Below are 25,989 nucleotides of genomic sequence, written 5' to 3'. Positions count from 1 at the left end.
TGTTTTGCACCTAACATTTGATTTTTTTTTCATCCTAATTTTCTTCTTCAAAAAGCTATAACTCGAAAACGGTTTGTTGGATTCAAATCAATGTTTTGGATTCAATCATGTTTGAGAACATTTGAAGGACTTTGAGAAAAAAAAAACCACTGAGAGTAATACTCATCGCGGATCTATGTTAGATGTAATATAATTTTCCAAAAACCTTATCCTTCGATTTTTTTAAAATTATTTTTCTGTAGAAAACTGATTTTTAACCTCAAAATTTGCCAAGTAGTTCAGGATAGTCAAAGGCTTCTATTTTTTTTTCTAATTTTTATTTTCATTCGATTTAAACGATCAAGGAGAAACAATTTTTGAGATTTTTGTCATCAAAATAGAATCTACATACAAGTTCCGATGAGAAAACAATATATATTTGTTTCCTATATCCAACCATACTTAAGGTACAGCGAATCAAAAGAAAAGAAAAGAAAATTGAACATTGTTAATTGTTTTTCGAGATGGTCTAAAAATTCAAATATCTTAGAAATAATTGCACCTTTTTGATAAAAAAAAAAACTGTAAAAAGGTAAAACTGCCTATGAAATCACGCAGCCTGCTTTTTAAATCTTGTAGAGCTATTATTAAATTATCAAAATACATTATTTCATCAACAAAAACACAACAATAAAAAGGTTGGAAATCAAAACTACATCATTCGCGATTTACATTGTTTTCCGTGTTGGTGAGCAAGTGCGTGCATGTTTGCATCTATTCCTCTGCTTACACTCTTTCTGACATTACATTCTAACTGGGACAGAGTCGGCTTCTCTGCTTAGTGTTTCAAATGCTTTTCGAAAATTATGACCTTTTTTTTCGTTTCATTTTTGTGATATTGAAAATTTTCAATGAAAGTACTGAAGATTATTTTTACTTTTATCTTCAGAAAATCACCTCGAAGTTCTAGAGGAATCGGCGCGACACGGACACAACACTTATCGTTCTTACAAACATAAAAAGTAATTAAACATTTACCTTTTCGTCGACCGGTTTCGGGCTCGATGTTGCCCATCTACAGAACGATGTCCAAAAGGTTGGACATCGTCCTGTAGATGGGCAACATCGAGCCCGAAACCGGTCGATGAAAAGGTAAATGTTTAATTACTTTTTATGTTTGTAAGAACGATAAGTGTTGTGTCCGTGTCGCGCCGCGTCTTGTGTGTGTTCTTACGTTAGCACGAAACCTAAAAAATGAGTTCTAGAGGAATCTTCTAACAAATTCCCGGAGTAATTTTCTAGAGGTCTCTTGGCGAATACATTATAGAAATTAAGCATTTGTTAGAATTTTTAGAGGAATCATCTAAAAATTCCTTGAGAATCTTTTAGAATAACGCCATGTGGCATCCTCGAAAAACATTTCGGAGAAATCTTGGAACGAATTTTTGAACAAATGATGGGTGGAATCTCATAATTTGAAGCAGAATTCAGGAGGAATTTCCAGAAAAATCTCTAGCGGAACCCTTAAATAAATTGTGAAGATTTTTCGAGGTAATTTATGGAGAATTTGTGATGGAATCCTCAAAACAAATTTAAAGAAATCTGACGACGAATTTCTGGATAACCTATCCTCGGAAACATCCCTGGAGAAAACATAGAAGGAATTCCCGAAGAAGTCCTTAGGACATCGATAAAGGATTTTTTCGAAAAATCTTGAGAAAAAAAACTGGTGAAATCCCAGTAGAAATTATCAGAGGAAGTTCTGGAGAAGTTCTAGTGAAACTTTTGTAGGAATGCGAGCAGAATGATGTAATCGATGTAATTCTTGAATCAGGGGAAAAAATCATCAAAGTTTTCAGAAAATTGCAATTATCTGGGAAATATTTTCAATATGACAAAAGAGTTTTGCAAAACCTCATACACCTGTCGAACATTCTCAAAAATCTTCAGCTTTAGCATAGCATAGAACTCTTTGTTCGACAACTGGCCAGGTCCCCACGATCAGCGATGATCAGGAGGAAATGTTTATTAGATACCTACTAGCTGTCCCGGCAAACTTTGTCTTTCCATGTTGTGGTGGTTTGACAATTGTTAAGACCATTGCAGCACGGCACTCTATAGTGGTTTCAATTGGATCGTGTTGATTTACCTTCCAGCTCATAAAAATCAGTACTTCCTTAATCACCTACTTTTTTTAGTTGATTTTTGTAACTTTTTCTACTTATAAACACAGCCACCATGAATACGAATTGACCCGTGCAAGGGCCATGCTCATCGGTTGATCCGTTCGTGAGTTTTGTTGCCTCAAAGGAACTTACAACTCATTCATCTACTCATAATATGTCCAAGTTCTTGAGCCGCACTCCAAGACAATTGAAGTAGAACAGTTCAGTTTTTGATTTCCAGATGGAAGAGACTTTATGTATGTATAAATTACTAAAACTTATATATTCTGCTTTGTAATGATGCAATTTGAAAAATTTGAAAAATTTGAAATAATAGCTGGATAAATCTCCAGAGGACTTTTAATGGTCACTGTAGAGATATTTTGGAAAAAAAAACTCTGAGATGAATATATGAAACGCTCTCTGGAGGAATTCCTAAAGAGTTCCTTGGAGAAATTTCTTTTGCTACAAATATCACATTTCTGAAGGAACCGCTGAATATCTGAAAAGATCCGTGAAAGATTTTCTGAAAAAAAATTCTTGGAGAAATTTCTCAAGAAATCCCTGCAAGTTTTTCTTAAGGAAGCTCGCGAGGAAGTTTTTTCTTTAAGAATCTGAGTGCTTGGAAGATGAACTGGAAGAATTTCTGGATTAAATGGATAAAAAAGACATGAAGGTGTTCAGCCAGATGAGGCTGTACAGATTGAACGAAACTCAACACTAGATAACAAACACAAAACAGATTACTAGCACCAGCAGATACGAGCAAGAAACATTTCTTCCGAAAAGCTTCATCACTTGGAGCGGTAATCGAACCCTCACCTCATGGCATGGTATGGTTATGCGCTTGGTGACGCTAACCGCACGCTAACAAGGCCTGGAATACTTTCTAATGAATTTTGTTTTTAGAAATTCCTGGAGGAATCGTTATACTAATTCCTTAACTGCAGAGGAAATCTTTAGAAGTAATCGCTGGAAAAATTCATGAAAGCCGCTTTGGATAAATTTCTTAAGAGAATTCTGGAGAATTTTCTAAAAGAGTTCATGTATAAATTTCTGAGAAATTCAATGAAAGATTTTATAACGGAATACTTCGGAAAATTCTGAATAAATAAAAGAAAAAAAATCCGGAAAACGCCTCGAAGGGCAGAGATGGAAACACTCTCATCGTGAATCAACTCGCGAGTGTAAAAGCAACAAACGGTTAACTCACGGTGCCGAGAGTAAGCCGTGTGTGGGTTTATTCGCACCCGCTTGCTTCACGAGTATGAAGCAAAACAAAAACAAAAACACTCATGAATTTTTATTCGCGAAGAACAAGTGGAGATGCGGGAATTGCATTTTAGTGCGATTTTAATGGCAAAACAAGTAAGAATCCATCAGATAGTAGTGTTTTGTGCTTTATTGTTCCTGAAAAGTTAATCTGTCGGCCGTGTAAATTCGTTTTTTCACAAAATAGAAAAATGTTCAGAGCTGCTTCGCGAGTCAATCACGAGTGCAACCAGCTGCGTTAGCTCGCGAGTGAAGGAAGTGCGAATATATTCTGGCTTCTGTTGTTCACGAGTAGAATAGCTTTGCGTTTGTGTCTACTCAGCTGCATTCCTCACTTTTTTCCATCCCTGTCGAAGGGTTGAATGGAAGATATTCTGAAGAAATACTAAGATTTTTTTTCCTAAGGAAGCCTTTAGAGGAATTTTTTGAAACTTTCTTGGATTTCTGAATGAATTTGCTAAGGATTTTCTAAAAATGGTTCTATAACATTTACCCGAAAACCATTTATCCGAAACACATTTACCCGAATGACATTTACCCGAACGTCATTTACCCGAATGCGACATTTACCCGAATGCGACACTTACCCGAAAAATGCAAAAAAAAAACCGTGGACATGGTCCCCATATGATTTGTCAATAATAAATATGTTATGGCCCGGTGTTATATAGCCGGCTTTCGTTAGACCTTATAACACAAGTTTACAAAATAAAACGAAAGTCGTGAACTTCATTCAACGACCAAAATTTTTGAAGTATAATTTAGCACTGATTTCGAAACCGTGCTTCAAAAAATTTTAAGTAGAGCAGTTTTTGAGTTTTAGCTCAATATTGAGTTTTACAACTTTTAAAAATATTAAATTTACCAAAATTCAAATATCTTGCGTTTTGTTCAACCAATTTCAAATCTTTTTCCATAAATTAAAAGCTGAAAACAATACCATTCGATCATCTAAAGGCAGGTTTTGCGTCAGATTGATGAAATTCAAGATATTGGCGAGCTTTAGGGACGATCACCTTAAATTTTAGCCAAATTTCCAAAAATATATGAAGAAATGTATTTTTTTCAATAAGAAAAAAACAATCTAAAAATTCTTTCTCAACGTTTATTTGGCATATCATATGTAGGCGAGTTACAGTAAAAAATTTAGCTCAATCGGAGCATTGATTACGGAGAATGATATGTGTGAAGTGAGCGACGTTGCTTAAAAATAGAACAAAAATCGATTTCAAATCATCAACCTTGTATGGAAAGTCGAAAAAATTTCCGCTCTACTGTAATTTTTTTCCTTCGCGTTTCCAAACTCAGGGCATGATTCTACACCAAAAATGATCATCAGCTTACCGAGTTCAAAAATGCTGTAAACTAGTGTAATCATCAGGCCAAGTGTAGACGTGTGCGCCGAAGCAGTTTTCACCGGCGGCGGCGTTTATAGTAATTTGAGGCAGCGGCGGCGGCGACGCCGGCGTCACGCCGTTCACCCTATTCGGCGGCGGCGGCGGCGGCGTAATCGGCGTGACCTTATTTTTTCTTATTTTTTTAGCGAGGTGCTACTTTTAGTCATTTGAAAACGTCAATACTGAATAATTTGTTTTCTGCACTTAAGTTAAATTTTCATCAATTTTGTGTGAAAGGTTTAAACGTATGTAAATTAGAGGTTTCAATAAACACTATGCTTATACGAATTATGTTATAAATTTTAGAGAGAAAACTTGAGGACTTTTACCAGGAAATGTTTAAAGGATTCCTCTAGATAGAAATTCACAACGTCGTACACGCAGAAAAATAAATTGTAAACACAATTAAATTCTAGTTCAAATCAACCGATTTTTCAGTTTATTATAGCGACAAACTTATTTCTAGTTTAAACTGAACTGTTCTATTGTTTGATATTACAAATATTTTCATTTGTCGAAATTTGTGACAGTTTGTTAAAACAAACAGAGATATGGTATTTTCAACATGAAATAATGCATTGATTCAAACGACTGCACTTTTTCCACTAACAAACCCGGAATGTGATTGTGTTGGTGACGGCAGCAACTGCGCAGCTCGGAAATCTATTTTTAGACCGACGGTAAGCGGATGGGGAGGAGCCCGACTAAAAAAATACAAAAAGGCGAAACCGATCAACTTTTTGTGGATGCTGTCGTGAGAGTACCTGCGCGTTATCCATCACGGCCAAAGCTGCACTTGGAAGTTGGTGTGATGGATTTGCTACACCTTCTTCGTTGTGGCGATGTTTGGGTAAACATTTTATAGATGTGTGAGTGCTTTCGGACCATGTTTATGGTTTGATTTTGTTGAAACAAATGAAATTTTTGACATTATATGAAATGATGGTAATCGGTTATTTTTATCGATAAACTCTAAATGAAAACAATTAAATATAACTAAAGAATAAGTAAATTCTCAGTTTGAAAATCAACCATGCGTTTTATTGTTTTAAACAAGCGCCATTTTTCTGCGTGTACGTCTCTTCGAAGGATATTATTTTTTTAACTCATTTTAGTCTTGGTAAAATATGATTTTTTTTTGTTCTGTTACGGTTCTTTTCAGAAATACCTCCAGGGATTATATAAAAACCTTTCTTCAGGAATTCTTTCAGATTTTTTTTCCGTTGGCCCTTAAAAAATCCCTATTCTTCATTACACCAACGAACCTAACCTCAAAATGACTGACATTTCTCAGGTCATTTTGACAGATGTAGCATGAGCATGAAAAGGACGGCAACAAGATCGATAAAGTAGAATATGATATCCGTCTTTTTCGCGCATGTGTGTGGTCTGTCAAAATGACCTGTGAATTGTCAAACATTTTCATGGCTAGCTTTGTTGGTGTAATGAAGAATAGAGTTGAGGAAATCTTCAGAAATCACTTCATGATTTATTTCTCAATGTTTCTCCAGGAATATCTTTCCTTGGAATAACTGCACATAGTTCTCCAGTTTTCCAGGAAATTTATTTTTGCGATTCCCCCAAGAATACTTTACAAGTTCTTCTAGGAAAATTGTATAAAGGAGTTTTATTCATCAATACCATTCAGACGTAGTGCAAGACATCCTTTCAAGAATCCAGGAGTTTGTTCTAAATAATTGTTCAAAAATTCATCAGGAGATTTATTCAATTATTCTAGTACCTTTGTTTGCGATTTCTGTACGGATTCCCGAAGTGTTTTCAAAGATTCCTTCAGAAATTTCTTCATGATTTAATTCAAAAATTCTTCAAGGATGTCCTTTAAAAATGCCTTCAAGGATTTTTTTTAACTTCTCAGATATTCCCCCAACGCTATATCAGGAGTTTTTTTTTGGTACCTCTCTGTTGGGGAAATTAAACCACTGCTTCCAATAACTGAACTTTTGTGGTGAATCTTAGGAGCTCCCCAGGGACTTTTCCAGGAGCTCCTCCATCGATTGTTTCTGAAACTGTTTTAATGAAATCAAATTTCTTTAGATATTCTTCCAGGTAACCCTCGAAGAATAACTTCTGCATGTTTTTTTTTTGTAATTTCATAAAATACTACTATAAATATCTGTGGAGTAATATCCCAAAGAAATCCCGGAGTAATCTCTACATGAATCCTAGGAAGTATTCTGAAAGAATCGAAGGAGGAATTCCTAAAATAAAACCTCTTGGCATTTCTTTGGTAACCCCTGACGAAACGTGGAGAGCTCTTGAAATAGTTTCCGAAGGAATCACTGGCAATTTTCTGAAAATTAAAAAAACATGGAATAATGTTTGAGGAAATCTCTTACTGACTTTCATGAACAATCCTTAAACTACTAAGGGAGTCTTAAGTGATATTTCAGAAGGAATTCTTTAGTGAGCTTTAGTTTAGATAATCTCAATAAGGCTGACACAAATTTCGATTTTCTCGTATGTCACCCCCCCCCCCCACGCAAAATTTTGGTAGGAATTCAATAATTTGAGGGGGGACACAAATAATTTTTTGAAGAAATTTAAACATTTCAGAATTGCCAGGAAATTTCTTAATAATTCCTAATTGTTTGGGTGTTTTTTCCATCAAAAACATCAAAAACATTTATTTTTTCATCCCCCCCCCCTTGACGAGTCAACGAGTTTTGTGACAAAAGAAGAAAATGCTATTTGTTCTGACCTAAAAGAATTTCAGAAAGAGTCCTTGAAGGAATTTTTGAATAAATTGTTCGTTTCACTCCTGAAGAAATCCCTAGCGATATTTTTGAACGAATCCCTGCAGGATTACGTGAAAGAATCCCAGTGAATTTCCTGAAATAATTCTAGAAAGAGTTGCTAAAGAAATTTCTCAAGATTCTCCCTCAGAAAACGTTAGTGGAATTCCTACAAAGACTTATTACTAAATATTTAGAAAAAAAAATCCAAGGGAAATCACTTACCAAAATTCATGGAGGATGTTCGGAAAGAATTCCCGGAGGAATTCATAAACATATTTTTGAAGGAATCCCTGAAAGCATGTCTGAAGAAATACTCTAACTTCTGTTAATGATTCTAGAAATTTACAACATATGTAAAAATTTCTAGGAATTGTTACTGAAAATATTTCTAAATTTCTTAAAGAATCCGAGTACAAATTCGTTATGTTAGCCTTGGAAAAATTTCAGGAGGCATTATTGGTAAAATACATGGAGGAATACTTGAAGGAACTCATGAAGCAATCTCTATATGATTTTTTGTTTTAGAAATCACTGAAAAAATATCTATCGAAGCAACCGATGGAGAAATTCCTGAAAGAACCCTGGGATAACTAGGTAAATATAAGGGATAGATTCCAAGAGTGTGACAATTTCAGAAAAGGTCGAATACGAAAAGAATGCCATAGGAAGTAGGTGGGTTGAAAATGGTAAATTTTTGTGTCATCTAATTTTTGAAATCTATCTATATATATAAAAATGAGTTCGAAGTGCCTTTGAGGCAACAAAACTCACGAACGGGTGAACCGACCAGCATGATTCTTGCACGGTTCGATTCGTATTCATGGTGGCTGTGTTTATAAGTAATGAAAAATACGAAAATCAACTAAGAAAGTAAGACCATTGATAAAGTACTGATTTTTGATGAACTGGGAAGAAAATCAACATGATCAAAATGAAACCAATCTAGAGTGCTGTGCCGCAATGACCTCAACAGTTGTCAAACCATCACAGCTTGGCAAGACAACGTTTGCCGGGACAGCTAGTTTCTAATAAATCAAAGGAGCCATTTTAGGAGGTACTCCATAGAAATTCTTTGGAATATTTATGGAAGAACCTAAGATTCCCTCAAGAATATTTCTGTTGGAATATTCAGATTTTTCTAAGAACCTTTGAATAAATTTCTACAAGAATTCTGGACTCTTCATTCTCCAAAAAAAAAAACGATGTTAGAATGTCCGAAATCCATGGATAGTTTTCTAAAAGAATCACCGGAATAATTTCTGAAATAATCCATGGAGATTTTTCTTGGGCACGGATTTTTTTTAGAAAAATTCATAATGAAATTTCTGGAGTGTCCTCTAAAGGAATTTCGATAGATTGCATGGAATATATGCCTTCGAGAATGTCATTCGTAAATTACCATGAAAATGTAGGAGAATGTGTTTGTGAACCTTACTAGAACACCGCCAAGAATTTTGTTGATAATCCGTTACGGTTTACAAAAGTGACTCACCTGGACTCACTCAAAATAGAATAAATGAGTATCTTCAAAGTATTGCTGTAAGAAATTATTAAAGTTAATCACAAATGTTACAAAACATTTACAAGAAGAATTTCTAAAAAAACGCCTAATATTCACAAGAATAGTTAATAGTAATAGATACCGTTAAAAAATTACCATTTTGATTGCTATCAGGTTTAAAAATGTGTTTCGTAGAATGTTGGCGAGAAAAAAAAATCTTTGTCGTTTTCTCATCGGCGTGGGGAATTTTGTTCGGCGGCGTGGAAAAATATGAACAGCGGCGCGCCGGGACAATTTAACTGGCGGCGGCGGCGTGGAAAAATCGTCAGCGACGGCGACGCGGCGCGGCGGCGCACACATCTAGCCAAGTGATCATCAAGCACTCTGGTACAGGACTAACTGGCGGTCAAAATGCAATTTTAATTTGAGGATTTTTTAATGTTTTGTTTTTTAACGTCTCCACATCACAAGCCCGAATGCCAACCCGAAATCATTCAGGAGGTCGCTCAAAAAGTGTTCACTGTGGACAATTTATTGGAAGTTGATAAAACTTAATCAGTTAGAAAAGAGTAATCCTTGGGCAATCTTTAGCAACGTTGTGATTCATGAAAGGTTTACTTGGAGGGAAAAATTAGCATAAGTTAAAATTCCCTAATAAAAAGAAATAAAAAAATAAGGGTTTACGGAAACGTAAGAAGCAAATGCAGTGCATTTAAGAAAATTGCAACGAAGGGAAAGGTTGTTGATTTAAACAGTTTGCCTGATATTCAGCGTGCATATCCGATGGCCAAAGACGATGTACTTGTCTACTCAAATATGGATCCTGAAGAGCTCAGTATGCTTACCTAACCGGCCTTTTTTGAAAATATTGTGTTCTCTTAAAATATGCATAAACATTTGTTATTGGTGCTAATTCTGAATCATATTTTAATAAATAATTCTCCCTTCTTTTTATTATTGGCTGTTCTTTGGAACTATAAAATGCTGTTACAATATAGTTGTTGAAGTGTTTATTTGAGAATTCTTGTTATTGCAAGCTATGACTGTTCTTTCGAAGTTATTCCTTTGAAAGCTATAAGTATTTTAATCTGAAATGTTTCCTTCTTTTGAATGCTGAATGTTCTTTCAAATAGACGATCTTATAACCATACCCTTACGAAATTCGTTTTTATCATAATTCATTTGGTTTTGAGTTCTTGCCCCAGACCTTGTCATATGGCTAGCTTTCTGATAAGCGAGAATGCCCGAAAAGACATCGAGCCATTCGGCTAAAAATCATTCATGCCGAAAGTCATGAGGATGAATGCTAAATTGTCACCAAGAAGTTTGAGATAAATTGAACTATTTTTAGCACAAATGAACATTCCAATGTAATTACTTTTTCATTACCAAGCTATTACATTTTAACAACACAGGCTGCTCTGTCGTGTGCAGCATAGTTGTCCCATGATAATAAGGATTCCCATAGAACAGCGTTTCTCAAACCATGGGTCGCGACCCACTGGTGGGTCGCGGGCTGATTTTTGGTGGGTCGCGAAGGCTTGGGCGATATTATTATAAATGTCTTAATTAATTTATGTCAAATGAAATTGCTTGCCATTTTCTTATATACAAATACTTTCTTGGAGATTTGGCAGAGTTATTTTTATAAATTCGGTGTCTCCTTAGCTCTTTCAAAATTTTGTAACGTCTAAGTCTGGAGTAAAATGAATATTGAAATTACTTTCTGGGTAGTGAAGATTCAAGCTCAGCAGTGAAAATCTGGGTTAAAATACCAAAAATTTAATAAACACCAAAACTAGCAAAAATTACCAAACTCGACAAGAAGCCTTACTTTTACCAAACTTCAATGAAGCAAAATTTCCGTAAAATTCTGCTAAATTTCGATAGTTAAAATTTTTACAAGAACCAGAAAAACTGAAAAGTGATTTTAATGAAAATATAAAGTTTAAATTTGCAAAAAAGTGACAGATTTCTTGAAAATACGTGCTGGTGGGTCGCCAAATTCTATAAAATTCAAAAGTGGGTCGCAAGCTGAAAAAGTTTGAGAACCCCTGCCATAGAACATGGGACAACTATGCTGCACACGACAGTGATTTGGACTACTTATATACTTTTATATACTCGGTCACAATTTAGCAGCCATAATGCAAGGATTCTCTACTTCTTCTAATATTTGCCTTCATTTTGAAATAGGCTGTTATTTTGAATTTGCAGAGTCCAACTGTGTACTGTAGCTGAGTTGGTCGACCAAACTGGAAATAGAGGCTATTTTTCGAGTTGGAATGTTATATAGTTTATTTGCAGACGAACTTCTAACTCCATGAAAGGTTTGTCCTTCTTTGAATAATAAGCTGTTCTTTCAAGTTAAGATTTACACAATTGACTGGTGGCCAAATTAGCAACTTGATAAAATATTTTCCTTTTTTTAGAATAGACTGTTCTTTCGAGGCCTGCTAGTCGATCGATCTATTATTTTTTCGGCCAAATGACCACTTGGTTAGTATGCTTGGCTTACTATCCATTTCTCTACCTATAAAGGTGTAATGACCCATTCGGGGTAATGGCTTTTGGAATAAAGGCCTATTCGGGGTTATTAATTTCGGGCCGTGGCATTAGGGGTAATTTGGTAGAGTTTCTTTTACAGAAATAGTGTAACCTCACTAAGTTCTTTGGTGGTCAAACTATTCCTATCTTTCGGAGATTTTTCCTTCTTCTCTTCAAAGGCTGTTCTTTCGAGTTGTACTGCTGCATATTTTATTGGCGTTCGAACTACTAACTGTATATGAGTTTTTTTTTCTTCTTTCGATCATAGGATGTTCTTTTAAATTACATTTTTACAGGATTGAGTGATGGATTCCAAGTCTACACCTAAGAATTTTCCCTTCTTATAATAACAGGTTGTTCTGTATCGTGAATAAATTGCAATTATCAAAGTTTTTTTTTAATGTTATGTTGATTTGCCAAGGGCTGTTCTCTAATCGATTCGATCTAATGACCATTCGGCCTACAAATAGAGTTTTTCTCTTGTTTAAATCATAAACTGTTCTTTGCTTATCGAAAGAACAGCTTATAAATCAAAGAAGGGTAAATCTCTAGAGAGAATGCCAACAGCAAACACAAAAAATATCAAGCTGCAGTGATTAGTTTTATTCAGGTGTTTACCCTGGAGATTTTCCTGAACAAATCTTTGGAAAATTTTTGAACGGTATGTTCAGAGAAATTTTTAGAGAGATCACTAGTAGACTTCTTGAAGGCATCAATGGAGGGGCTTCGGATGAATTTAATGAAGTAATTTATGAAGTCCTCTACGCAAGATTTTCTGAAAGAACTCGTTTGAAGGATTCCTATGAAGCAACTCAAGAGAAAAATTTCCGGAAGAAATTTTTATTAGGGGAGAGAATCTGCTATAGATTTACTAAAGACATCCTTGGAGAAATTTCTAAACAAAATATCCAGAAATATGTCTGAAAAAATCCTTGGTTAATATTCCGAAAGAATGTCTGGAATACTTCAATACACACTCAAAACAGATTTGTGGGCTCGGCAAAATCGCGCGCACCGAGTGCGCAGCAAAATCTTTAACTGGTATCTGAGCAAAAAGTGAAGTTTGTAAGCTGATTCTCAGCAAAGTAATCACCTTATCTAAGCAATGCAATGAGTCAAAATTTTTGAGAATTGGGCAAAATGGTTGTTCGCTGATTACTCGGCTGCTGTGTGGATCACACACTTTTTCGACCCACTGTGAATTGGACCGAAAGTCCAGCCCAGCCTCTTCTGGCTTTGTGCCTTGGAACTTTCCTGTCCTGGGCGAGTTCCTCCCCTGAGGTGATGGGGTTGCATCAGTCGGTGTCTGAACCTCGGCTCGTTTTCGTCCCCGGAAAGACCGGACATGTGGCTAAACTTGTTATCAACTTTCGTCCAACCATCCACCATGGCCATGGCCATTGATCGACCGTTGGGCGTTGGATTCCAGCCCACTGACTGACTGACTGCTGCAGCCTGATGCCTGGTTTGGGGTTTGCCTCTCTCTGTTTGCTTGAGTTATGCTGATTTTTCCATTTATTAAAAGCTGCACTCCATTTCGAAATGGAAATTACGATGGTGTTATGGGCCTTCCGCCTGTCGTCCGTCCATCGGCTCGGCTGCTGGTCTGATAGTTTTCGATGAGCCCCTCACGACAAAACGAAACGTTTTACACTGCAAACATTAGCATGGGAGGTGGGCAAAGTCAGCCGATTGGACGAGAGTTGAAGGCTGAGTTTGAGTGAAATTTAGAAAAGATACCTTGGATGATGGGCTGGGTGATTGTTGGTTTCTAAAATTTGAATTAATTTCCTTGTAGTTCCTCGATGCGACATGAAAGTTTAAGTAATGAGGAAATGAGATTTTAGACGTACACGGTAAAAAATCTGCACTGTGATATGAACTGATTGGCACTTGAATTTGCACTAATGTTCAATCAGTTTGTTATCAATTACATATCATTTGACAAATAACATCCAATGCCTCTTCAATTTTAATGGAACATCACATCAATTCGTTGTTGACAATGTTTGGATTCCAAAACTAGAATTTAAAAAAATGTGTTCAGCCGCAGCCAGATTCGATACCAGGACCTTCAGAGTCCCGATCAACTGTTTTACCACTACACTACTTCAGGTCTGTTGGAGAGACGTGAATCGAAGCGAAGCACTTTCTAACACCTGTCATCTATATTTACTTTTATGCCCAAGACAGCCATTACCAAATCAACAACTTTTCACTTTGGATCGTATTGCTTTTTACAGTAGTGCAAATCGAAGGGATTTTCAGTTGATTTCTCCGGTGGGTTTGTTTTGGTCCTCAAATCAACACTGACAGCATTGCGATTTAAAAGGAAAAGCATTTCTGATCATGTTGATTAGAAAATTGAATAGTCAAGGGATTTTTCCCTTACATTGAGCGTGCAGATTTTTTACCGTGTATAATACGCCATTTCATTTGAAAAAATAACCAGAATGGATCCTTATTCTCAAATCTGAATACCTAGTAGAAACAGCGGTATGGTATGCTCACTTTTTCTAGATGTGACTTTTTTCAATAAAAATTAAATACTACTCATGTATGAGTTACTTTCCGTAAAGGTTTTTCATGCAATTTGTTTTGTATTCTTCATCTAACTTTTGAAAAGTACATATGAAAAACCCTAATTTTATTCTTCCAAAAATTGTCACTGGGAAATGATTTTTTGGTTTGAAAGATTTTTTTTATTAAAGAGATGTTTCAGGTTAATTGAACGGCCCATAGATAACATACACTGAGAGTAAGTAATACATATTCATTGCGCATCTATGTCAGATCTCAGTGTTTCATTTTTCTACTACAATTTTTACGTACCGTAATCCGGGGTCAAACTGATCACTTTAAAAAAACTTTTGCGGATAACATTAGTGGCAATTCAAATAATGCCAATAGAATTTCTGGAAAATCAGTACCCAGTGGATCTCCATTAAACAATGTGACTGAATTTTGCTCAACAAATATAAACTTTTAGTTAAATTACTGCAAAAATTAAAAAAAAATGAAGATATCACTTTGGGGGCGAAATTGATCAGCAAACAATCAAGCATCGGTTAATAAGAAAAATTTCCTTATCCACTTAATTTTGCTCTTCTAAACCCGAATAACGCGTCAAAATTCTTACAACTAGTGAGTTAGACACTTAAAATGCAAAATTGAATTTTGAAATATCCCCCATTAACGCCTAAAGGTAGGCAATTTCCTTTGAATTAAGTGATTTCTGTTACAAAAAATGACATTTTCGTCAAAAAAAACTTTTTTTAACTCACTTTTTCAAAAAATAAAAGTCTAAACTTATCTCTAGACATCTATAAACTAGATGACGTAATAAGTTTGAGATCATTGCGACGCTTAGAAGTTCTTGGTATGCAATTACAATGCAGTACCTAAATAATCAATTTGACCCCGGTTTACGGTAGCAAACTGACTTCCAGACTCATAATTTGCCAAGTAGGCTGGAATAGCCAAATGCATTTAACTATTTTTTTTCTCGATTTTTATTTTTCAACGAAATAAATAACTGAATAATATGTAACAAAATATGCAATCATAGCAAAATAAGTTCTTCCTGAGCAGGAATGAATAACTGACACATAACTGTAGCATACCAAAGTCAGATATCATACCAAGACAAGGTATTGGTCGATTATCTAGGTATTGAAAATAATTATGTTAACATGTTTTTGTATTTGATAAAATACCTCAACGAGTTATTGGTTTGGTGTTGAAGACTGCTTGATTATTATTCAAGCAAGTATTATTCAATTATGTGATATTAGCTATTTGTATGGAAAAATCGCCTATTATTATTTAGGTATTGCCATACATGTTGTCATTATTAATGATGTGTGCAGAATATACACTAGTTATTATTCTAGGTCAGCGTTTCTCAAACTATGGGTCGGGACCCACTGGAGGGTCGCGGGCTAAACTTTGATGGGCCGCAAAAGCTTGAGCGATATTGTAATAGATGTCTTACTTAACTTGTGTCCTACTGCAAAAAAAAATGATATCTTGGAGAGTCTATATTAACATTAGGAGTTTATAATTTACACTCAAGTTCAGCAATTTGAAATTCAGCAAAAAAAATTTTAGTTGAAATTAGCAAAAAGAAAAACCATATTTCGACAAGAAACCACCGAATGTTTGATAATCTCAACCAAATTATTTGTTTATTTTTAACAAACTTCGGCAAAGTTTAACTTCAGTAAAATTTTGATAATTTGAACTTTTACAGATATCAGAACAGCTAAATAAGGGATTGCACTTAAACAGAAACTGCTGAGGGTGACGGGTTCGATTCCCGATCGGTCCAGGATCTTTTCGTAAAGGAAATTTCCTTGACTTCCTTGGGCATAGGAGTATCTTCGTGCCTGCCACACGATATACGCATGCAAAATGGTCATTGGCAGAGGAAGCTCTCAGTTAATAACTGTGGAAGTGCTCATAGAACACTAAGCTGAGAAGCAGGCTTTGTCCCAATAAGGACGTTACGCCAAGAAGAGAGAGAGACTTAAACAGAAACAAAATAAACGTATGAAGGATAAGATTACAATTTCAAGGAGACTTTCCAGATATTCCAGTTCTACAATTAAAAAAAAAAATAAACTAAGCAAAATGCATGGCTTTAACCCATTAACGCCCGAATTATGCCACAATCACAGTAGATGTCTGATTTTTTCTGGAGTACCTCTACCCCATGATAGAAAGTCATTGCAGTCATTTAAACGGAAATCTACGGTGAAAATTTCGTTTTAATACACAGTGGGGCTTATGCACGTGGAACGTTGAAAAAATATTTTTCTAATTTTTTTTCGCAACTATTTTCTATGAGCTATGTAAATCTATTTTAGATGACTGATCATAGTTGATATTCTCCTAATAAAAAAAGTTACAGTTTGAAATGTTCTAGAAATGGATTACATTAGTAATAACTAAATCAATCTGCTAGTAACTTATCAATGGATAGTTTTCAACAGTTTTTAGACATTTCAATATGCATCATTCTAATAATTTCTATATATAATGGGTTGATATTCGGCATTCTAGTAGTATATCCTGCCCACCGTATCCTTATGGCTTTGCGAGCACGTGGCTCACCCTCTCCCGCCACACACCATTATCTAGTACCGAGCGAAAGATTACCTTAGCACTCGTCATTCGAAAACTTCAAATATTTGCAATTGTTCTTTGAGCTAGGTTTATGTTTCATTTTTTTTTATATAAAGGACCACCTTGTGAGCGTTCTGCTCATCTCATTCTGCCGCGCAGAGCTATGGAAAATCATGGGCGAAAACGGCTTTCCTAGGAAGCTGATTAGACTGATATTGCTGTGTGCATTCGAAACGCAAATATCAAATGCAGGAACACCAAATGCGGTAAGATTTTCTAACAAGTAACCCGATGTCAGTGGGATCATTTACATCCTAGGTTGGTGGTGGTTTTGGATATGGTTGCTAATTTGCCTTTGGTAACACTGTGTTACCGCGTTTGAAGCGCATTTGGGCAACGTTTGCATCTTGAACGCACACAGCAATAAAAGCAACAATGGAGGGTGTGCAAAACTGCGTAAGGGTTTCGGGTGAACTATCCAGTTCATTCAAATCTCGCCGGGGACTGCGACAAGGTGATGGACTCTCATGCCTACTCTTCAACCATGCTCTGGAAGGTGTGATGCGACGAGCCGGGCTCAACAGCCGCGGAACGATTTTCACAAAATCCGGTCAATTTGTGTGCTTTACGGACGACATGGACATTATCGCCAAAACATTTGGAACGGTGGCAGAGCTGTACACCCGCCTGAAACGCGAAGCAGCAAAGGTCGGACTGGTGGTGAATGTCTCTAAAACAAAGTACATGCTGGTAGGCGGAACCGAACACGACCGGATCCGTCTGGGTAGTAATGTTACGATAGACGGGGATATCTTCGAGGTAGTAGTGGAATTCGTCTACCTCGGATCCTTACTGACGGCTGACAACAACGTGAGCCGTGAAATTCGGAGGTGCATCATCAGCGATAGTTGGGCCTACTACGGGCTTCAGAAGAAATTGCGGTCGAAAAAGATTCACCCACGCACCAAATGCACCATGTACAAAACGCTAACACGACCGGTGGTCTTCTACGGACACGAGACATGGACTATGCTCGAGGAGGACCTGCAAGCACTCGGAGTTTTCGGGCGACGCGTGCTAAAGACGATCTTCGGCGGGGTGCAGGAAAAAAGGTGTGTGGCGGAGAAGGATAAAACAACGAGCTCGCTGTACTTTACGGCGAACCCAGCATCGAGAAGGTGGCCAAAGTCGGAAGGATATGATGGGCAGGGCATGTTGCAAGAATGCCGGACAACATGTCTGCAAAGTTGGTGTTCGCGACAGATCCGGTTGGCACAAGAAGGTGTGGATGTGGAGCGCAGAGAGCACGATGGGCGGATCAGGTGGAGCATGACCGACGATGGAGAACGGCAACCACGAACCGTGTATTATGGAGAAATATTGTTGATTCAGTTTTATCTTGAACTTGTTATAGGGGTATTAGGGGCATAATGGACACCCTAAGCAAATGAGTACGTTAGGCCGGTATAACAGTGTAAAACCTAACTTATTATTAGTTGACTTACAACTTCAACTTGTTTCCTACGTCTTTCAATCATTTACAGCAGGTATAATGTCTTTATTGTGAAGAAATAATGAATTGAAAACCGTGTGTTTTTCAGGGCTGTCAAGAAAGGTACGGGGCGAAATGGACACCCATCGGGGCATAATGGACACCCCTGCATATTTTATGCTGTATCTTTGATAATATCGACCAGTTAAGTAATTTGCCTACGGAGATCAATACCACATATATAATACTCCATCTTAGATGAATTTACATAACATCAAAGTTAATTAAATAAATTTTAGGCCAAAATAATCGGATTGATTTTTTCCAAACTCTCAAAAACTCCTAACAGTATGCAATGCGCGTACATCCATCCATAATTGCCAGTGTTCATTTCACCCCGAATCGACTACAACATTAAAATTGCTATTTTAAGTAAATTCTGATCAAAAATGAAATACTTCATCCATTTCTAAATCTTCGTATACATGTAGATAAGCTGACAATTCACTTGTTGGTATGGTGGACACACTCAAACACTCGTAATACCTTATTTGCTACTGCTTCGAAATTATAAGAATTTCACCATATGAAAAACATATTTCAATTTCAATGATATTTTGGTTATTTTGGAGCAATATAAATGGTACTTTTGAAAAATAGAACCATGACTTAATCCTTTACACTTATGCATTAAAAGTTTTACATAAAAGTTAACGGTTTCGGCAAAAACAGGGGTGTCCATTTCGCCCCGGGTGTCCATTATGCCCCTAATCCCCCTACTAAATAAATGAATGAAATGAATCAACATCTCATTCTCATCTATCTTAGCTTCTTCCGAAGCTCACAGTGGAAACAATTTCCACTGAAGATGCGTGATCGTATTTTACGGATGACGTAATTTACAGCTGTGGTTATATGGACCAGAGTCCTTTATGTAGTTCTATTCTCGAGATGCACAAGTTCAAAATTTCTAAGAATCATTTAAGCCGCCTAACGGGAAAACATAAACCAACCCATTCATCATCGGATAATAACTCTCCTGAACGAGCACAAAAAAGAGAGGAGAATGGAAGACTTCATTTTCATTTTCCACGGTATTAGCAATACTTACTAATCTGTGAATAGACCATTGTGCATTCAAGTCTTTTGGCCTCTAACCAAATTGCTGGGCGCTAGGTGATCAAATTACGTTCAATCTATCTACACCTATTTTGCATGAAGCCGACCAATCAGAGGCACGTTGGACCCAAACGAATGTCTTTGAGATGAAAGTCACAATAAACCTGAGTAAAGATAACAAATTGATAGCTCATAGCACGTTTTCGAAAATTACGTTATCATTAGTTCAAGTTGATATTTAGTGAAATGAGACGTCTGTTGGATACCTAGCTGATCTTGTTATCAATCAGTTACCATGCAGTTCTATTTCATTGTAGCGGACAAACCTACAACCAACTAGTTCACTAATAGATAGCTCTTGATGTCTGATCGACTTTGTCGAAGTCAAAATTCTTCTATGCAGTCTGATTCTCGCGATACAGAAGTTCAGAATGTTTAGAGCTCACTAGCGCCACCTAACGGATAAACCCAGAACCAACTAGTTCACTATCCGTTGATCCGTTGATGATCCTTGATATACTGATCAACTTTGCCGACGATGAAATTCTTCTATGTAGCCTGATTTTCGAGATACAGAAGTTCAGAATTTGTAGGGCTCACTAGCGCCACGTAGTGGATAAACCTAAAATGAACAAGTTAACTATCCATTAGCCCTTGATGTCCTGATAAACTTTGCTGACGAGTAAATGTTTCTATGAAGCCTGATTTTCGCGATTCAGTAGCTAAGAATTTTAAAAACTCACTAGCGCTACCTAGCGGAAAAATCTTTAACCAACTAGTTCACTATCGGATAGATTATGATGCCCTGATCGACCTTGCTGAAGGAGTAATTTTTCTACGTAGTCTAATTTTCGAGATCCAGAAGTTCAGAATTTTTAGGGCTCACTACCCGGGTAGAGGCTAATGGCAAACAAAGGTCAAAATAATAACTGGTTTTGCCATAATATCTCGTTTTGCCATTCTTCTGTTATTATGAAAAACTTAAAATGGCAAATCAATAGCAAAATATACAATCATAGCAAATCTTGTCGTTGATATGTTATTCATGAATAATGCTAAATAACACATCAATAACAAAAATTATTATCATGGTAAAACTTGCAATTTAGCACCTTTTATAATGAATTGTATAAAATATCAAAACAATAACATAATTTACATTCCTAGCTAAATTTGCCATTATTTTGATATTGTGAGAAATTATTTATAAACATTAGGCACCATAACATTGTATATTTCAAGCATAACTTTTCAATTCGACGTATCTCGCAAAAGTAAACAAATCCGGATTCTCAGCTGTGTGTTTGATTCGCATTGGATTCTATTTGATGCACATCAATTTATGTTAATTTAGAACTCAAACAATTAAAGAGTATACACAAAATAAAACTGTTTTTACATTGATTGATGAACTTAAATTGTATTGAAGAAAAAAAAATAGCTCATTTTACCTTTCTTCTGCTACTTTGAAAAAAATAACTGAATCTACCATTATTTTAAAATTGAATTTATTATTATTATTTATTTATCTTTATTAAAGAGATTTTCGGATAGGTCATGGTGTCCTGATCGACCTTGTCGAAGACGAAATTTTGAAATTCTTCTATGTAGTCTGATTCTCGAGATACAGAAGTTCATAATATTTAGAGCCCACTTGCGCCACCTAGCGGACAAACCTACAATCAACTAGTTTTCTATCGGATAGCTGTTGATGTCCTGATCGACATTGCCGAAGACGATATTTTTCAATGTAGTCTGATTCTCGAGATACAGATGTCTGGAATTTTTAGGGCTCACTAACGCCACCTAGCAGATAAACCTTGGACCAACTAGTGCGCTATCAAGTAGCTCTTGATGTCCTGATCAACTTTGCCGAAGGCGAAACTCTACTATGTATTCTGATTCTCGAGATACAGAAGTTCAGAATTTTTAGAGCCCACTTGCGCCACCTAGCGGACAAATCTACGATCAGCTTGTTCACTATCGAATAGCAGATGATGTCCTGATCGAGATTGCTGAAGACAGAATACTTCTATGTAGTCGGATTCTCGAGATACAGAGGTTTAATTTTTTTGGACTTACTAGCGCCACCTAACGGGTAAGCCCAGAACCAACTAGTTCACTATCAGATAGCTATTGATGTCCTGATGATCAACCTTGCCGAAGACAAAATTCTTCTATGTAGTCGGATTCTCGAGATATAGAGGTTTATTTTTTAAAGACTCACTAGCGCCACCTAACGGATAAACCTAGAACCAACTAGTTTAGTATTGGTTAGCTCTTGATGTCCTGATCGACCTTGTCGAAGACGAGATTTTGAAGTTCTTCTATGTAGTCTGATTCTCAAGATACAAAAATTCAGAATTTTTTGAGCCCACTTGCACCACCTAGCGGACAAACCTACAATCAACTAGTTCACTATCGAATAGCGTTGATGTCCTGATCAACTTTGCCGTAGACGAAATTTTTATATGTAGTCGGATTCTCGAGATACAGAGGTTTAAATTTTTCAGGACTCACTAGCGCCACCGAACGGATAAATCTAGATCCAACTAGTTCACTATCGGATAGCTATGGATGTCCGTATCAACCTTGCCGAAGACAAAATTCTTCTATGTAATCGGATTATCGAGATACAGAGGTTTACATTTCTTTTGACTCACTAGCACCACCTAACGGATAAACTAAGAACCAACTAGTTCACTATCGGATAGCTATTGATGTTCTGATCAACCTTGCCGAAGACGAAATTCTTCTATGTAATCGGATTCGCAAGATACAGAGGTTTAATTTTTTTAGGACTCACTAACGCCACCTAGCGGACAAACCTACAATCAACTAGTTCACTATCGGATACCTGTTGATGTCCTGATCAACTTTGCCGAAGACAGAATTCATCTATGTAGTCTGATTCTCGAGATACAGAGGTTTATTTTTCTAGAGCCCACTAGCGTCATCTAACGGATAAACCTAGAACCAACTAGTTCACTTTCGGATAGATATTGATGTACTGATCAACCTTGCCGAAGACGAAATTCTTCTATGTAGTCGGATTCTCGAGATAAAAAGGTTTAAATTTTTAGGATTCACTAACGCCACCTAGCAGATAAACCTAGAACCAACCAGTTCACTATCGGATAGTTCTTGATGTCCTGATCAACTTTGCTGAATATATTTTTTTTTCTATGTAGTCTGATTCTCAAGATACGAAGGCGACAGTATTGGAAATGGGTGTTGACGAAACACCTGTCAAAGCACAATGTTTCGTGATCACTAGTGCCACCTACTGGAGCGAATACGTACTAAATTACGTACTATCGAAGAGTCCTTGATCTTCTTAACAACTTTGCTGAAGACACCAGTCTTCCAAAATGCTTCATTTCTCCGCAGTTATCGCAAAAGTTACTGATCTATAAATAGATCACTGGGCGTTCAAGGCATCTGATCTATAAATAGATCACTGGGCGGAAATGGGTTAACTTGAAAGTACATTTTTGAAGGTCTTCAAAAGCGCAAAATTGCCACTATGTCTACAAAGAGTTTGACTCATGTTACATGCTGGTGGGTCGCCAAATTCTATTACAATTTAAAGTGAGTCGCAAGCTGAAAAAGTTTGAGAAGCCCTGTACTAGGTATTTTACCTCTTATGCAGGGCTTCTTAATACCTCATTCAGGTTGTAATACCCATACCTGAGTTTGGTATTCTTCAGCTATTTTCTCCTGCTCGGATTCTGACCATCCTAAGTAAAATAACATCCAAAAGCATATTTTGCAACTATTACTTGTTTTGTTTTGAATGGGTTAGCATTTATTTTATTATAAATAGAATATTGATGAAAAGTAAATGTTGTTATTGGTTTGTTAGGAATAAAAGCAAAAAGAACAGAAAACAATAACTCACTTTGTTCCAGAAAAAGGCAAATAATAACATTTTGCTTAGTTTATTTTTTTAAATTGTAGAACTGGAATATCTGGAAAGTCTCCTTGAAATTGTAATCTTATCCTTCATACGTTTATTTTGTTTCTGTTTAAGTGCAATCACTTACCCAAGTAACACAGAAAACATCTTTTCAAATCCACATTTCCAAACATGTAATATAGATGTTATATATGAGTTCCAGAAAACATATTGTGTTATTTTTAAGCACTAATTTCGTTTTTCAAATACAAACAACAAAAATAAATGTTCTTCACTCATCGGTTCCATCATATATAAAATTTCCTTTTGAAATGCTTTTGTTTAACACTACTAGAGCATCATGACGAAAACATATCGAGATAGCAGCATTTTTTTTCAGCATTCAACATACACATTTTTAGGTATGCTCAGATCTCTGTTCCAAAAGCGAGGCAAGAAAGACAGTTCGAACTCAATCGGCTATCCATCCGCATCAACAAGATATATCCGCACTATATCAAACTATTTGGCTTCGTTTATCATCAATGTTGTGATTGCCTCTTGAAATGAACATTTTTAACACCACCGTCCTGTAGTGAACGTCTGCATCCATTTGTCAGCTTCACATGCTCTATCAGTAAGCTGGGCTGCCTTGTTCTGCTAGCCAGTTTCCTTATTATTATCTTCCGTTGAATACATTTTCAGAAGCACTCTTGGATTATTCCGAATGCGTTAATGGATTGGAAATCCCACGGAAGCTGATAATACCGACAAGGATTTTAATCATCACAAAAGTAAACAACACAATTCTTGACAATAATACTTTGACATTTGACAGTCTAGCCTCATCAAAGAATAAGTTATAATTTAGTTATTTAAATGTTGTAAATGACGGTGCCAAATCAAAATTAATACTTTCATGTGCATATGTTGAAGAAATGTTATTCAGACGCATTATAAATGATGACGAAACACCTAACCAAAATTCATTGTTGGATTGCTGTCTCAATGCATTTTGAACGTTATTTCAACTTTATTGCAAATCAAAGCTTGTAGACATGAATAAATTCTTCCGTAAAACTCTTCACATTACAGTACCGTTCACAAATATCAATACGTGTACTTTATGAAACAAAAATGTGAAATAAATTGACATTTAGTATTTTCCTTCGTTATCCGATTGATCTAAATAAATTACGTAAAAAAACAAGGTAATATTTCATATATTGGTTTAACGTCATTTGTACGAAGTTATCCTTTATCCTTTAGGTTATCCATAATGATGACATAACATGGTTCTGATTTTTCGCGGACGCATCCATTGCGTAAAAATTGAACTAAGTGTATATGTAACAGCTTTAATGTTAATATTTTGATAACGGAAACCGTGTCGTGTACTTTCATATTACTAGTGAATCATATCACCTACCAGAGGTGGTTCCAAGATCCACACCTTACCCTACCCTACTAACAAATACTCCTTCCCGAGACAACAGTGGGGATGCTGTGGATCCCACGGTTTCTAGCAACAACGGTTGTCGAACTAACATTCCTTCCCTTTTTCCGATGACCGTAAAGACGTGGTCAGCGCCGTTATTGGCTTTAAAATATTGAACTCTCGAATTGTGTACATTGAGAGTGTGTAGTTAGTCTCAAGCACCATTCATTGGATCTCTGTGCAACTTCGCTTGTTCTGGTCAATCACGGAGTAGCAACTACGATGTGTACGGTTATCTTTAGTTTGCTTTGCTTTGCTTTACTGAGTGTAACTGATAGCAATATGGTTCTCTAGGAAAAGTTGTTCAGAATTTAGTGCTTCTCAATTTTGTAGAACATTTCATTATGAAAACAATGAAAAATTGTCATTATGATCTTGGGAACCATTTGCAATTTCACAATATGGGAAAAAAAGTTCAAAAATATGAAGAAAGTTTCCCGAAACTAAAACCAATAGTTTAGGCTTAATTTTTTCCAGAATAAAAAAAAAACAAAAAATGGAACAGTTAATAGAATAAGTTTCAATATAACAACATTACCACTACCTCTGATATTTTTATCATAATAAATGAATCATGTACATTTTATTTCGAATCGGTTTAAATATTTCTGAAGAGGCCATTTTCGAAAAAAAATATCTCAATTTTTGTTACAATATATTATATATCACAAGAATCTGGTAATAGCATTGAACTAGAAATTTGAATCTAGTATGCAAAAAGTGTCATCAATGATACCAAAACCAACAATCTTCTTCTTGCCATATGGTCAATGTGTACCTCCGGTAACCTAGCACCTGTTTCTATTTGTCATCGTTTTTTTATTAAACAAATTCAATTCTCTATCACTAGACACTAAACGTGCGAACAGGATTCACAAACAGAAGTCAGCTGAAGATCGACAAGAACAGGCAACAAGTGGAATGGAGTTAACATACAAACAAAACCGTTTCTAAGCTGACGATGGACAATGATAAGAAAAGTAAATGACAACTATAATACTGGGGGGTAATGTCGTTCGCATTCACGTTTTTTTTTTTCAATCATCAAAACAATCACAACATCGAACGGCTACAGAGAGAGTGGCAATCTGAGTGGGTGGCTGCGAAGGGTGTGTTGGGTTGATAGATAACGCGGGAAACAATGGCACAAAGAAATGTGTGAAAACCAATATCAATTGGAATATGTTTTCATAAAAAACGCTTCACAAAGCAGCATTCCGTTAAAAAAGGATGAATTG

The 25,989-nt window shown here is 36.2% G+C and overlaps 1 protein-coding gene across 22 annotated transcripts in view; it reads right to left on the bottom strand.

The window, feature by feature from the left end:
* LOC109428702 (glucose transporter type 1) overlaps window positions 1–25,989 on the bottom strand; it is a 916,963-nt gene that overhangs the window by 301,801 nt on the left and 589,173 nt on the right. The gene's annotated exons all lie outside the window — the stretch shown is intronic.

Source organism: Aedes albopictus, chromosome 2 (genome assembly GCF_035046485.1).
Source record: "Aedes albopictus strain Foshan chromosome 2, AalbF5, whole genome shotgun sequence".
NCBI lineage: Eukaryota > Metazoa > Arthropoda > Insecta > Diptera > Culicidae > Aedes > Aedes albopictus.
The sequence above is the reverse complement of the archived record's forward strand: the minus strand, read 5'-3'. Positions and strand labels throughout refer to the sequence as shown.